Source organism: Muscardinus avellanarius, assembly GCF_963383645.1.
Source record: "Muscardinus avellanarius genome assembly, chromosome: 5".
Lineage (NCBI taxonomy): Eukaryota > Metazoa > Chordata > Mammalia > Rodentia > Gliridae > Muscardinus > Muscardinus avellanarius.
Genome location: NC_137790.1, coordinates 8,792,149 through 8,808,934, shown reverse-complemented (window position 1 = coordinate 8,808,934; position 16,786 = coordinate 8,792,149).

Below are 16,786 nucleotides of genomic sequence, written 5' to 3'. Positions count from 1 at the left end.
GCCAAATGCTGCCATCTGGCATTCAAATGTGACACACAGAGGCAGCCACTGGTCACCCTCCAGCAGGCCCAGCGGGACCTGAGAAGACAGGAAACAGGAGTGTCATGGAGAGGCCCTGCCCAGCGTCCTCTGTCCCGGGCCTTGAGGCACTTGGCAGGGCAGGGATCCAGGACCATGGGCGCGGGTGACACCAGCTTCCAGGGAGCCACAGCTTTTTTCTTGGGTCATGCTGGCATATGCTGTGGATTAAATGCGTGCACGGCAGCTGGCTGCCGGGCCACCTTGACTCAACCTTGAAATTCTGGGTCCTTTGGGAGCTTTGTCTGTCACTCCCTGCCCCCCGGGGCTGTTCTGCAGACCTACAGAGACCCCATGTGGGAGCTCTGTGAGATGTGCCAGTCGAGGATTTCTCATGGAGAACAAATGCCCAGCTCTACCTAGCAGGGTTTAGGCTTTACTGGAATGTCCCCCCAGGCTCTGTGCTGGGCAATGGGGGCTTTTAGGAAATGGTTGGATGGTGAGGACTTTGGCCTCATGAATCCATCTGATGGATTACAAATTTGAATGGGTCCTGGGCAGCGGTGGAAGCTGTAGGTCACGTGGCTGTGCCCTTGGGGACTGTTTCTGTCTCTTTCCACCCGCTCTTTCTCTGCGTCCCGGCTGCCACAAGCCGAGCAGCTCTCCACCCGCCACGCCCTCTGCCTGGTGCATTGCCTCGCCCGAGGCCCAAAGCAATGCTGGCAACCGTGGACCGAAATCTTCAGAACCTTGAGCCAAAATAAAACTTTCTCCCCTAAGCTGCTCTTGTCGGGTCTTCCAGTTGCGGAGACACAAAGCCGACCAGCAGAGCGAGGCTGGTCACACTGCTCCGTCAGCAGTGAGCACTGACTCCCGCTCGAGGCCCAATCCTGCCAACACAAGAGAAGACAGAAGCCCGGATGTCGTGGACCTGGGCAAGAGTGGCGGGACGAGGGTGGCAGTCGCTGTGCGGGGGGCGTCCCGGCAGGAGAGGCCGGCGGGCTTCATGGAGAAGAAGGTAGATGCCACACCCAGCCGTGGAGGATCACGAAGACCAAAGCCGGCGGTAAAGGAAAAGAAAGTTCCAGAATACTGAGGGCTGGGGGATAGAGAGGAGTGCTCCGGCCAAGACAGGGAAGCCGCGGTGAGAGAGGATGGGAGATGAGGGAGGCCAGACAGGGGACTTGTGGAAACTTGGCAGAAGTTTGGAATGGCGATTTCCTGAGCTGCCTAATAACAGTCTGGAAAGGGCGGGGTGCGGGTCTGGCAGCCGTGTGTGGGGTGCCCGGGCCGGATGCCCTCTGAGCACAAGCAGCACAGATACAGGCCGGCTCCACACAGCCATCCTCCACGCGGAGGCAGCTTTGGGAATGGCAAAGGAGGACCATGTGCCAGCCATGTTTTACTGGGAGCTGTCTGCTATTCCAGGGCTTAAGGTGGGTAGCATTGGCTCAGCTTTGAGTACTGGGAACGCCTCATGTCCTTTCCTTCTCCCCAGAAACACAGATAGCAGAACTGGAAGGGCATAGCTCAGGATCTCCCAGCCCAGGAGTCGGCCATTCTCCTCCGGACAGCCAGGCAGTCAATGTCTTAGGCTTTGTCAGCCACGTGGACTCTCAACCGCTCAAGGCCACTGTTGTAGCCAGAACACAGCCACAGACAATATGCGAATGAATGGCATGGCTGTGTCCCAATAAAACTTTATTTACAAAATAAGCAGCGGGCCAGGCTCGGCCTGCATCAGAGCTGTTGGACATTCTCATCTTACAGAGCCGAGCCAAGGCTATCCGCCTAAGGAGGTGGCTCCTGGCTTCTGGGTCTCTTCCTCCTCACTCAGCTCCTTATTCCTGGCAAAGCGGGGCCAGGAAAATGCTCTGAATCTTCCTGCCTCAAGAGATCTGAAAGTGCAGTAGGACTGCTGGGATGTTTGTGTTTTCAGCGAGGCGGAGAAAATAAAAACAGAGGAACGCCTGTATTATTGTTATTATTTTTCATAGGCACGTTCATTTAAATAAACTTCCAATCCTGCCGGGCAGTGCTGGCACTTCACTGTTGAACGGTTTGGCTTGGACAGTAAAACCCGCGACAAATGTCACTCCTCCTCTAATGTAATTAATCTTTCGTCCGGGCCTTACCATCACCTGCTAAGCAACACGATCCATCTCACTACTGAAGCCAGCCACCTGCTGCTTTCCTGGCCGGTCCAGTGCGCAGACCTCTCGAGACCGGGATGTCGATGGGCCAGACCTCGGCCAGCTCTCAGGGCTACGGAAGCACCGGGTTTCCCAAAGTTCCGCTGACGCTCAGCAGAGCCTCTAGACATCATTTCCAACCACAGATCCCATGCTCCTCAAATAAGAAGAATTTAAAAGGGAAAATGTGGGACTCTATGATAAATAGGTAACGCACGAATAGCCCTTTCTTTTTGGGCGTGATAATTTAATATATTCCGACCACCCTGTCAGCGTGTCAGCTTTAAAATATTACACTTGGAATAAAGAAAAATGGTCAACATCTCAGCACCATCTTTTGATTAATGGGTCATTCCTTTGAGATGGATCAGTTTGTTTGATTTTGTTACCGGGAATGACTGATGGCTGTTTTAAAAAATACTTAGCTTTCGAGCTAACCTCTGTGAGATAATTTTTATACGCCGTGTGTAGCTGTGTTTTAAATAATTGGACTTTATTGCCTGCCTTCCATGCATGAACTGGAGTTCCCAGGAGGAGCAGACAGCTTCAGAGTGGGTCAGTTGAACATCTGCACGCACGCCGGCCCCGTACGCATGGAGAGGCTTTGGGCAGATGGCCGGCCGGCCTTAGTGACAGCTCCTGCTTCCTGTCCATTATTCACCAATGGAAATAATATGACACGAATCCCCCATTCTGAGTAATATGTGGTTCTACCCTTGTAATACCTGCAATAAAGATAAATAACTTATCATGCAGTCATTGCTTAACTCTCCAGGGAGAACACAGGAGAAACAACAGGTCACTTGTGTTTGGCAGGAAAAGGGGTTTGCCACTGGTAAGGCATTCACCGGATGTTTAAATTTAATTTCCCAATTTTTCCCAATTGTTTATTCTTATGTTGCTCAGGAAAAAAAATTATTTTGGCTGCTTAAGTAATTTGAGATCTGGTTTTAGGAAAAGTCCTCTTTGGACCCCCTGGTTTGGGTCATGGCACCTGCAGAGCAAGCATTAGAGTGGCAAGCTTAATAAGTACAGTTTTGCCGGGGTGACTGCGCATGCCTGTAATCCCGGGACTTTTGAGACTGAGATAGGAGGATCACAGATTCATGGCCAGCCTCAGCAACTTAGCAAGACTACAATTGAGAAACAGAGCTAGGAGTGTAGCTCAGAGGTAGAATGCCCCCGGTTCAATCCCCAGTTATTAGTACACACGCGCGCGTGCGCACACACACGCACACGTCCAATTTTACCTTCTAAATGAACTCAAACACAATTGTGGTTCAAAGTCATCTTGGAGTTTTTACTTTTTAAAAAAAAATAGTAGTTATTACTCTTACACGTGTAATGCGATGTTCTCAGGACTCTTAAGATCACCCTTGTATTTTGTCTCCCCTGATCAGAGCCTGGGAAGAGTTTTATTTTTATTTATTTTATTTTTTTATTTTTGGTGGTACTGGGGGTGGAACCCTTCTACCTCCAGGCTACACTCCCAGACCTATTTTTTAGGTTTTTATTTGGAAACAGGGTCTCTTAAGCCAGCGCGGCTGGCTTCGAACCTGCGGGATCCTCCTGTCTCCGCCTCCCAAGCGCGGGGATTACAAGAGTGCGCCACCACGCCCGGCTTGGGAGGAGTTTTATTTTTAAAGATGAGTGAGTAATACTGATATAAGTGGAGCGTGAATCCTTACAAGTGACATCTATCCAGCCCTGGACACGCGCATGCCCCGTGTTAAGGGCTTTCCACAAGTGAAGCCATTTGTGGCCATCCTGGGGCTGGAGCTGTCGTCTTCTTCATGTGACCAGAATAAGCCCCCCTGAGTCCCACAGCTGGAGCGGGCTGGGAACCCACCAGTCCGATTTTAAGTTTTTAGCCTCTGTGTAATGGGGCTGCGCGGGGCTAGGAAACCCTTCTTCCTGAGAGGTCTCAATCTTTCTCTTCTCGGAAAGGCCACCCAGTTGCTTCCCAATCTCTTTTCTTCCTCTGGGCTGTAGTTCTCTTGGTAGGGCAGAGCTGAGGAGCTGGGCTGGGTCCCCTGCTGGACCCCTCGAACTTTCCATCCACATGGGGTGCAGCTGACCCTGTGCCGGAGATGGTTAATTCACCTTGGGTTCTATGCTGGCTGCCAGCAAATTGCCTTTGCTTGGTGAAAGAATCCACTTGTTGAAGGCAGCAGAAGATTCTAGAAACTATGGAAAGTTCTAGAAGTGGTAGAAGGGTCTGGAAATGGCTTTCTCCTTCCTTTTACTTCCTCATCTGTACTGCAGGAAGAGGCTGCTGCAGAGAGAGCTGCAGCCCGGCCGAGGAGAGCGTGCCTGCCAGAGTTCAGCAATGGAACTCAAACCAAGAGGGTCACCTGCCCGAGCTCACCACGTTAAAACTCAAGCCTCGCACAAACTCATTTGTATTCACCCAGACGGCTGTTTTGGCTAGAAAGAAATGCTTCCTCATCACGAGAATTATAAATAATTTGAGCAGAAAGCTCCAGGCAAGACACGTTAATCAAGTTTGAAGGGATTCATCTTTTTATACAAAGGGCTTTCTTCTCCCCCCCCCCCCCCACGATCCTAGAGATTGAACCCAGGGGCCTTCTCCTTTGAGCTATACCCCCAGCTCTATTTTTTTTTTTTAAAGAGGGTCTTACTAAGTTGCCGAGGGCCTTAATAAGTTGCTAAGGATGGTCGTGAACCTGCAATCTTCCTGTCTCAGACTCCCAAGTACTGGGATTACAGGTGAGCACCACCGTGCCTGGCTCATACAAAAGGTCTTCTTAAGTCTAAAGAAGCTTCCCCATCTGTACTTCTGTCCGAGGTGGTGTCTAACACATGGAGGACATGCTGGCCTAGCTGTTTCTTCCTTTCTTTCTTTCTTCTTTTTTTTTTTTTTTTGGTGGTACTGGGGTTCCTGGAAGCCCTTCTACCTCCGGGCTACACTCCCAGACCTATTTTTATATTTTTATTTGGAAACAGGGTCTCCTAAGCCAGCGCACGCGGCTGGCTTCGAACCTGCGCGATCCTCCTGTCTCTGCCTCCCAAGCGCGGGGATGACAAGCGTGCGCCACCACGCCCGGCTGTTTCTTCCTTTCTAATCTGCCTCCCCTGCAGGTAAAACACTCAAATCCTTGTCCCATAAACGTGTCCTTGAAAAATCTGTCTTCCTCAGTAACTTGCTGCAATTGCCAAGATATGAACCACTATGGAAAATTGTCTGTCATATTTCCCCTTAACCTTAATTTGTATCTGTTAAAAAAAATTAGCATCAAACCAGGCGTGGTGGTGGTGCACGCTTGTAATCCCAGCATTCGGGAGGCTGAGACTGGAGGATTGAAGTTCATGGACAGCCTCAGCTACTTAGCGAGGCCCTTTGCAACTCAGACCCTGTTTCAAACATAACCTTATTGAAATGTGTTAGTGTAATAAAGTCAGCATTACCTAACATATGAAGTAACTGTAGTAAAATAATCTGTCTCCTGCAGAGCAACGTGCGACTGTGTGTTTTTATATTGTGTTCGCGTCACAGTGAGCGCTCTGCGTACAGTCTCTGCCCCCCTCTCGTGGTCCCCAGTCATGGGTCTGGAGCGGCCGACTCGGGGGCGGCGGCTCTTGATGGCGTGATTGGGAAGGCTCGCGCTCCCGGGATTCGTTTAGACTTCACCCTGCATTGCAGTTAACGATTAAATCTTTGCTCCCAGTTTTAGCTCAAAGGCAGGTTTGAGAGGGATGTGGAATATTTTCTTTATTTTTTTAAAAAACAAACCTCGGTAGATAGAGTTGGGTTTATTTTTAACAGGGGCGGAAACACGGTGGCTAACTGGTTTCACGATTCCATGCAGCACAGAGCGCCCGCTATAAATGAAGAAGCAGCTGGACCCCCCCTTAGCAAGGCGGGGTGTCGGGGCTCAGAGGGCGACCCCCCCCCCCAGGCTGGTCCGCAGCAGCCCGCGCCTCTGTGCGCAGTACCTTCAGACAAGCTCAAGTGCCCAGAACCTGCTGCGGGCCGGGCACAGCACCAGGGTGCAGGGAAGACCCAGAAGTATAAACGAGGTCCTGTCTATCCAGGGTAGTGTGGGAAGAGACAGGGCAGAGACAAGCGGACCCCAGGAAGGCCGTGTGATGCCAGCCCGCGCCCTGAGGGATGTCCAGGCGATCACAGACAGACTAAGGAGATGGTGGCTTCTGACAGGGATGAAGGGGCACAAAGGGCTTTGAGAATCCGCAGGGAGCGGTGGTGAGAGCTCAGGTGTCAGATACTCCTTGAGGGGTCACAGGGAGGCCACCCAACAGAGATCTTCCATCAGCTCCAATAAAAAAAGAAGGGTACCCCGAAATGAACCGACACGGAGAGAATTCCAGGACAGACGGTCAAGGGGAAATAGCTTGCGTCAAATGCACATTTGTGAAACAAGTTGTGTCCAATAAACAACACTAAAGAACCGATATATATTTTAAGGAAATATATGTTTATGTATATGTGTCTCTTTATATACATACATACACATATATATATATGTGTGTGTGTATGTATATGTATATATATGTATACATACACACATATATAGGCAATTGTTTGTAAAGGTGTTGTCTTTGGGTATGGTCCTGAGGATTGACCCCAGGGCCTCACACATATGAGACAAGTGCTCTGCCATTGAGCTACACCCTCCTGCTCCCTACACATGTGTTTTAAAGGGTTCTCTGTATATACTAAACCAATCATTGTCTTTAGGGTGGGAAAGGAGAGGATCAGGATTAGGGGTCAAGGAGAACTTACGTCTTTTTGTAATGTTCTTTTAGAAACGTAAAAAAAAAATAACATCATTATCTGGACAACCATTGGTGGGGAGGGGGAGGGAAAATGGGGGCGGGGGAGAGAGGGCACTAAATATAGTTTAAATGTATGCCATTTATGTTCAATAAAAAATTGTTAAAAAATTAACGTCATTTTTTTCTTTATTTTTATCCAGCTTCTTCTTTGCAGTGCTAGGGACTGAAGCCAGGGCCTCTTGCAGGTGAAGTATACACTTTACCTTTGAGCTACACTTTCAGCCCCTGGAATGCTTATTTTCTAAATTAAGACGCATATATTCTATATTACCTATTTTATTAAAATCTATATTTGAAATATAATTTAGTTTTCATTATAACATGTAATGCTTAAGGATATTATGTTATGTCTATATTAGTCTAGGTTTGGTATTTCAAAGTTAAATGAGTCCTGGAGAAGCAGGATCACTGATCCATAAAACCTAGAGTTCATTCACCCGAATTCCCATACTTTATAAATGAGGGAACGTGGGTTCTCTTGTTTTCTTTTTTTTTTAATTTAGTTTTTCTTTTGTTGTTGTTGATAGGCCTGGGAAGAAGTACATGAAATAATTAATGGAAAAGTCATCGAGGAGCCGAGTGTGGTGGCACACGCTTTGTAATTCCAGTACCTGGGAGGCCGGGACAGGAGGATCACACAGGTTCAAAGCCAGCCTCCGCTACTTAGTGAGGCTCTCAGCAACTTAGTGAGACCCTGTTTTTAAATAAAATATAAAATAGGTCTGAGAGTGTAAGCTGAAGAGGTAGAAAGCCTCTGGGTTCCATCCCTAGCACCACACACACACACACAAAAGTCATTGTGGACCTTAAGTTTTCCAGGCAAATATGAAAAACTATGTCAAAATTTCAGCCAGATGTGGTGGTATACACCAGTGGCCCCAGCTACTCCAGAGCTGAGGAAGGAGGATCTCAAAGCCCAGAACTTCAAGACCAGCCCGTACAACACGACAAAACCCTCAGAAAACAAAACAAACGAAACCCCCAATCAACTGCGAAACACATCTTCTCTGAAGAGGGCCTGCTCTATTATAAACAACGCTAGAGCATGACTTACTCCAAAGAGCACTGGGCTGGGAGTCAGAGATTTTACGTTTCACCTAGAAGTGACCACAGGACCGTGGCATAAGCCAATCTCTGGGCACTAGGGATCTTCTGAGTCCTTAGGAAATACTATTGTTTACAATAAATAAGAGAAAAGACCTTTATCTGTGCAAACAGAATGTTAGCCTTCAAAACCAAGTCTCACACATATTATAAACATGAAATTCTAATTAAGACTCGCAGGGTCTTTAATAAGGAACCTAGTTCAGTGGGTTAAACGACCAAAGGAAGGTCAGGGCTTCTTTGGAGACTATGACGAAAGAGAAAAATCAGTATTTTCCCTAAAGAAAATATTTAAGTTAAGATCAGAAATACATTTGTCTAGAGATAAAAAGTTTCCCCCCGTTTTAAGTATTCGCAGCTGGCCCTCCTGCCATAAAAAATGACTATACTACCAATGACTCAGTTGCCACATCTGTACTGGTGACTGACAGAGTGTTTGAAGGGCTATCTCCCTCTTTGAGTCACGGCACCCCTGTTTGGTCAAGGTTTATTTTACTAGCACCAAGAGACTCACACGGTTAACATCTGTAGCTCTGCTCCTGAAACCCCTAGTCATAAAACAGTAAACTCAGCACGGTCTAAATTTCCAGAGCATAGCAAGCGACTCTACAGAAAACACACACATCGGGGCGGCTGGCGACGCAGCGGGCTGAGCTTCAGTCTGGACCTACCTTCCCTTGGGGAGTGTGGGAGAGGAGCTGAGGGAGCCAGAGCCCAGCTGCAGAGGGCCACAGAGTGTCGGCAAGGTGGGGCGTGCCATGGCACTTGGGAGCCGCACACCGGCACCCTTGGGCTCCGGGCTGGAGAGGCGTGAGTGGGACTCACTGGTCATTCTCTCGCTCCGGCCCCAAGGGCCTCTGTGCTCAAAGGCCGGAAGCCCTGCGCTTGAAGAGGCTCCGGCTTATAGCCTTGGATTCGGTTTTCATGTCCAGCACCAAGAATTAAGTGAGGACACAGAGTCATTAAAGATGGTAGTTGGCTGGGGGTGTAGCTCAGTGGTAGAGGGCTTGCCTAGCATGTGTGAGACCCTGGGTTCTAACCCCAGCACCACACACACACACACACACACACACACACACACAAAGATGGTTGTATGGATCTTGTGCCAACACAGGGCAATATTGATGATGAGATTATGTGAGAGAGAAAATGAGGAAATAGAAGGTGCAGCCGCCTACTACTGTTTTAAGAAATTGGTGCCGGGCGTGGCGGCGCACGCTTGTAATCCCCGCGCTTGGGAGGCAGAGACAGGAGGATCGCGCAGGTTCGAAGCCAGCCGTGCTGGCTTAAGAGACCCTGTTTCCAAATAAAATATAAAATAGGTCTGGGGGTGTAGCCTGGAGGTAGAAGGGTTCCATCCCCAGTACCACCACCAAAAAAAAAAAAAAAAAAAATTCGGTAAAATCTCATTTTAGTTCAGCGTGGCCAAGATTAGTGGTGTGCTCCATCACACCCGGAAAACACTTTAATTTTGTAACCTCAAATTTATTTATTTGTTATGTTTTAAAAATATAATGAGGCGGGGTGGAGAGGACACCACGCACAGTCTAAATGTATACCATTTTCAATATGTTCCACTTATAAACAAAAGTAAGAAAAATAAAAACATAACGAGGCAGCTAAGGGTTACATAGTTAAGCGAGATTAACGGCACCGAATTATTTTAAAGACACCAGCCCTGCTTTTCAGGAGCGCTGGGAGGGGCCGGCGCGGCATCTTCAAACACCGCAGAGCTGCCCACAAGAAGAGAGTACGGAAGCAGATGCCCCGCGGGAGCCAAGGTGAGGTTGTGAACCAACCGAGCGTCGGGCCGCTGGAAACATCTGGCTCCCTCGGCTCCCTGCAGCACATCTCCCACGGTGCTGAGACCCAGGGAGCCTCCCAGCTGCCCTTACACCTGCAACTGAGACGGGTGGGCTGCCACACCGCGAGGGTATCCCACCAGGACAAGGATGGAGGACGGACAGCCTCCCGCAGGTAGCTCGGGCCGCCCGCACCAGCAAGCCCCTGGATCACCTTCCGGCCGGTCCCGTGCAGGGTGCTGCCCGCCCCGGCCCACTGCGGCCCTTGCTCATGGCGCCGGGGCAGGTGCTGGTCTGGTGCTGTTGAAGCCCCTCAGGTTTCAAGAGCAGAACGTGACTTTCTGCCGAGCCCGGTGAAGCTTTTCCAGCCGCGGCAGGAGGAAGCTCGGTCGTCTCCCTCCCCCACGATGGCATAATTTAATCATGGCAAGCCAGGAAGGGCAGCAGGGAGCCATTGATCTTGTGATTTACGTGAGACGCAGGGTCGCGAGGCGGCGACACACTCGGCCCGCGGACGGCACCACAGTTAACTAACTTCAGGACCTCGAGTCGGTGGAAAGTCACTTAACTAAAGAAAACTTTGCAAAGACAGCCTGGTACCGGAAAGAAGCAGATGGTACAAAATTAAGTGAAAAAACCCTACTGGGCAAAACTGTATATGACGTATTATCTATGAAAACATGTGCCTGAGGGAGCAGCCATAGCTGTGTGCGTCTGTGTGCACACACAGCTGTAACTGCACGTGTAATCACGAGTGTTATTCTAGGAAGGAAAGAAATGGGTCCTGAGAGGACGAAGGCGCCCACGGAGAGCTGATCGGAGCCGGCGGCCGGGTGGAATCACGGGAGACTCTTCTCTTTTGCCTACGATCTCTATAACATCAAATATGATGTGTGATTGAAAAATTAGTATCAGAAAGGACATGAATCGTGTCCTCTTTGGCAGGCACTTTCCAAAGTTTAAATAAATATATCAAACCATGCAGCTCCCTGCAGCCCCGGTGACTGGGAGGACCAGGTCCCCGTCCTCAGGGGAATGGAAGTCATTCTCACTGTAAACGGCCTCCAGAGGAAGGAGGCAGCCCGCCGTGCTGTTCAGACCCCGCTTTACTTGGAAACAGGGTCTCACTAAGTTGCCGAGGGTCTCACTAAGTTGCCGAGGGTCTCACTAAGTTGCTGAGGCTGTCCTCAAACCTTCGATCCTCCTGTCTCAGCCTCCCAACTAGTGGGATTACAGGCATACTTCATCATGCCTGGCTGCTGTGGCGTATTTTAAAAATAACTTCAGTGCTTTGCATTCTACTGTTAAATCCTTGGCTTTGACTCTCTGTAGGAAAGTAAGGAAGTAGCTCAGGGAAGAATATTCTGGAATCCTCCATAATGCCGTTAAAAAAGCTGCTCCTTATTTTGTTTGATATCTTTTGTGTAGGCATCTGTGGGACAGATTATTTTCATAACTCTAATGTGAATCAAGTCCACGCTTCCTGAAGATGAGTTTTTAAGTTTTTTCTTTTCATTTTCCTTTGACAGCCACAAAGCTCAGAGTTAAATTTCGTGTTTAGTTATACTAACCACACGAATGTGTGTTTATAGCGCATTTTCCCTCCCCCTCCACCCACCACCTTTCTACAAGTTAAAAAATATTTTCTGTGCCGGGCGTGGTGGCTCACACTTGTAATCCCGGCGCTTGGGAGGCAGAGACAGGAGGATCGCGCAGGTTCGAAGCCAGCCGCGCTGGCTTAAGAGACCCTGTTTCAAAAATATAAAATAGGTCTCGGAGTGTAGCCCGGAGGTAGAAGGGCTTCCAGTACCACACACACACAAAGTTCTTTTTGAGCTGGGCATGGTGGCGCACGCTTGTAATCCCAGCACTTGAGAGGCTGAGACAGGAGGATCTCGGGTTTGCAGCCAGCCTCAGCTGCTTAGTGAGGCTCCCAGCAACTTAGTGAGACCTTGTTTCCAAATAAAATATAAAATAGATCTGGGAGTGTAGCCCGGAGGTAGAAAAGCTGGGGGTCCACCCCCAGTACCACCAAAAAAATTTTCTTTTTTATTGGACAGGCTTTCCTGCTTATTATTGTAAACTGTCTCAAGGTCTTTCCAGGGATGGACAAGACATAAAGAAACCTTTGGAGCAGTAAGACCTCGAGGACATGAACTGTTGGCAGAGAACGCCTCTCAAATAAGACCATAGCGCCGCTTAACTAAGCGCAACCCTGCCGCCCAAAACAGCCAGGGCTTTCTCCAAGACAACCGGACTGCGCATGTCCAAAAGCCAGCGTTATAACAGAAGTGGCTGGGAGACTGTTCTAGATTAAAACAGATAAGACGAAACAACCAACCGGTGCATCTTGGATTAGATGCTGGTGAAGAAATCAAGCTGTACATGACATCCTTGAAGCAAATGGGGACAGGTGAATTAGAACTGAATGGTTTGTGCCGACCTTAATCTTGTCGGGTGAATATACAGGAGAACGTTCTTGGGAGACACCAAAATAGTTACTGTGAAGTGTCCAGTTGACTTTCAAGTGGTCAAGAAAGCACCAGAGCAAAACGGATGCAGAGCACACAGGCATTTACCGTCATTTAGTCACCGGGCTGTCCGCTGATCTTTGGTGTATGTTTGAGAATTGTCACGGTTGCTCGGGTGAAGGTAATCAAAGGCCTAACACTAACAGATCAACCAAAGACATCTTAAATCAGAGGGTACGCCATTTTCTGAAAATCCAGGTATACCTCAAGTGATATAAATGGTTTGTACTCATGGGGTGCAAGGAACAGTTCTAAAACCTGGCAAGAATCGGAGCTCCCGCAGCCTCACCAACAATGTCCCTACGGTCATGACCTGCACGTGCGACCCAGCCAGTGCCAGGCCATTAAGGAGGACCTTGTCTCCGTGGGGACCACCCAGACCCAGGGATGGGCAGGGATACGGGCGGCGGGAAGGCTGCAGAAGTCCCTCCCAGTTGCTCCCCGGTCCTGCCTAACCACGCAGCTGCAAACCGTCTCAAGTTCTTTCCAGCAATGGGCAAGACATACACCTTTGGAGCGGTGATACCTTTCTCTGTGAGGCGCTTCCAGATGTGATTCCTAGCTGGTCACTTTACACTAACCCCACCCCAGGGCATTGGCTGGAAAGTCTCTGCTGTTCCCCGCATGGATTAAGGGATGCTGAGAATGTGCCTGGAATCACCTGAGCGCTGAGTTGGTTAGGCAGCTTGCCATTGTTGTGACAAGACGCCTTAGAAAAACCAACTTCGAGGAAGAAAGGTTGCACATCGCTCATGGTTTCAGAGATTCCAGTCTGGTCGCTGGTCCTGTCATTTTGTGGCAGAAGCTTATGGAGGAAATGGCTCCTCTCACGAGGTCCGGGAAACAGGGAGGAGGAAGGGGTCAGGGTCTGGGTACCACCTTTGAGCGCTCACCTGCGGTGACCCGACTTCTTCCCTCTACGCCCCCTTCCTAAAGGGCCACCACCTTCCCACACCACCACAGCAGGCCACAGGCCTCCCACGCGTGGTCTCTGGGGTGAATTCAAGGTCCAAACCATGACAAGCACTTACGTGTGCCAGGCGTGAGGACAGACACGGAGATATGAGACGAGGTTTTTTGTACCTGTGGTGTATAAAGTCTGTTGGGAGGCGATGTAACAAGCAAACAGATATGTGTGTGAAGACGTGTGTATGTGTGGTCTGCACGTCGTGTGTGTGGTGTGGGAGGTGGCCAGTGGCCAGTCTCACCCTCTAAAACCCTGAGGCTCTGTGGCTGAGCAGGGTGGGGCAGGGGGAGGCCCCAGCATTCTCTGAGCAGGTGACTAAGGTCAAGGCCAGAGGGAGGGAGGAGGGGACGAGGGAGAGGTATGGAGGGGACGGAGGAGTGAGACGCAGCGGAAGGAGACACTGGTGGGTTTGGGGTCTGGGAGAGGGCGGAGGGCGGGCCGGCCAGGATGAGGGATCTGCGCTGGGGAGGGGACACCGGCTGGGCTTGTGGGTGGCCACGGGGGTATGAGTGGGTGATTGTGAGCAGCAGATGGACGTGTGGCCCACCGTGGTGGCTCTGGGGCAGGCGACCTGGAGAGCAGAAGCAGTAGCTGTGGTCCCAGAAGGTGGAAGGAGAGGGGGAGAGGTGGACAGACGCCACGGCCACCTGCAGGGAGACCCAGAGGCCTGCTCAGGGCTGGGATGTTAGTGCTCAGGACAGAAGGGAAGTCGGGGTGACTTCTAGAGTACCGGTTTAAGCAAATGGTGGCATTAGTTCTGGAGAAAGAGGGGACTAGGTTGCCTTAAGAAAACAGAAGTCAAGAAGTCAGTTTTCCCTCCCTCCTGGCTGCTTAATCACCAACCTGGGATTTCTCGAGGACTCATCGTGTATAAAGCTCTGCCCATCTACCTTAATCATGTAGTTCTAAAAGATGACTGGAAGGGATTTGCAGTGAACTCACTGGGATAAGAGCACCACTGAAAAGGTGGGTATGTGCTCCTACAACAAGAGCCAGGAAGCCAAAGGAGCGATGCAATCAGATCCGAGTCCTCGTTCTGAAAGAAACTCCTGCAACTGCAACAAGAAAAACAGCCACTACCACCTCGACTCTGAGCTTCCCAGCAGCCAAAGCAAAAAGGATAATGTGAATTTCTAACACTCCTGTCTAATAAAAGGAGATGTCGGTTTGCCTGGAGCAATCACAGTCTGTCCTTCTAGACTTTGAAGGCCCTTGGGTCATCGCTTAGCTTCTCTGAGGCCAATATGGCAGAACTGCTGTATTGTCAGTAACAATTTTACATAAAATGCAAAGGACATCTGTATAAAATCTTGTGAAAGGTGCCTCCACTGCCCAGCAGAGTGGATTGGGGGACCCTGGGGGCCTGGGGTGCTTTGGTTGTATCTTCATTGTTTTTTTTTTTGCGGTACTGGAGATTGAATCCAGGGGCACTCTACCTCTGAACTATACCCCCAGCGCAATTTTTTATTCTTTATTTTGAAACAGGGTCTCACAAAGTTGCAGAGGGCCTCACTAAATAGCTGAGGCTGTCCTCGGACCCGGATCCTCCTATCTCAGCTTCCCAAGTACTGGGGTTACAAGCGTGCACCACCACGCCCAGCTCAGTTTTATTTTAATAGTGTTTTAGACTGGTTTCTCTGCAACTTACTGACTTAAGGACTGTTTCTGTTTTGTTTTGTTTTTTCCATGAGATGAGTCTCTTTTGTGACCCACTCTCTCTGTATACATCATGTGTGTGAGCACACAGGCACGCACGCCTGAACCATTCCAAGAGTTACTTGCGGACTTCCTACCACTTTTATTTTATTTTTGCAGTACTGGGAATGGAACCCAGGGGCATTCTATTCCGAGCTACACCCTCAGCCCTATTTTTATTCCTTATTTTGAAACAGGTCCTATGACATTTATTTATTTATTTATTTATTTATTTATTTAATTTTTATGGTACTGGGAATTAAACCCAGAGGCATTCTACCTCCAAGCTACATCCCCACCCTGATTTTTTTTTAACCTTCATTTTGATAGAGGGTCTCACTAAGTTTCAGAGAGCCACGAACCCAGATCCTCCTGTCTCAACCTTCCAAGTACTGAGATTACAAGCATGTACCACCACCCTTGGTTTCTACGACCTTTAAATAAACCTCACAGCCCCCTCCCCTGCCTGGACTCTTCTGACTCCCCGATCCCCTCTTGGGAGAACAAGCTTTAGTTAACAGAGGTGGCAGACCTTGCTCAGGCCATACTTAAAAGAATATCAAAGCCAGGCATGGTGGCGCATGCTTGTAATCCCAGTACTTGGGAGGCTGAGACAGGAGGATAGCGCAGGTTCAAAGCCAGCCTTAGCAGCTTAGTGAGGCCGTTTCCAAATAAAATATAAAATAGGTTTGGGAGTGTAGCCCGGAGATAGCCATCCCAGCACCAACCCCCCCCCCCCCACACACACAAACACCCCCTCTGATGGGCTGGCAGTTACCGGCCCTCCAACACCAAAGGGCTCTTACAGGGCCTGCTGGTGCCCTGGGCTGGGGGCTAGCCTGACCCTTCCCTTCAGTCATATTAGAGGCGGGGGACTCACCCCTCCTGGGCGGCTTCGCACCTCCTCATCTCTGCTCAGGGCCCTGGGTTAGTGCAGGGCGGTGCTCCCCTCCTTCTGGGTCAGACCCGTGTGACCAGCTGCCAAATGGCCCCAGCAGCCTAACTGCCCATAGTGGCCTGCGCAGGTGGCCGCGCAGAGCTGGCGGGTGTGCAGCAGCCAGGGATGAATAATTGAGGTGCGGGGTGGAATTACCGCTGCGGTCTCCACCCCCCTCCCACAGCCGCGCCTAGTCCGGGGAATACAGCTCTTGTCAGAAAAGAAACCCAGGCCAGCACCGCAGGACTCCCCGCCTCTGGCTGGGTGCACAGTTGCGTACTCAATTTCAGGGTCTAATGCGTGGGCATCAACCAGGATTAATTTGCACAATTTGGGGTGGATGGTGAATGGGTGGGGTGGGCGAGGGGAGCCCTCCTCTCAGCACCCACAGGTGCCATGGCCTCCCTCCCACCAACCCAAGGGAGGCGGGGACCCAGCTGGGGCAGGCTTCCATGGGGTTGAGGGCAGGAGCCCCGATTCCCAAACTCAAGCTCCCAGCCAGCAGCCAGCAGCTCCTCCGTTCTCTGTTTTTTCCCCAAACAGAAATGTATTGAGTACCTACTATGTAGTGGGGGCCGCGGGGTTACAACAGTAAACAGAGTCCTTGCTCTCGGGGGCCCAGTTTGGGCGGTCGTGGAGGGAGACAAAATCAACAGGAGAGACAGAGTGGGCGTGGTGGTCAGGGAGTCCACCCAGCTGGGCCCCGCTTCTTCCTGGGATCT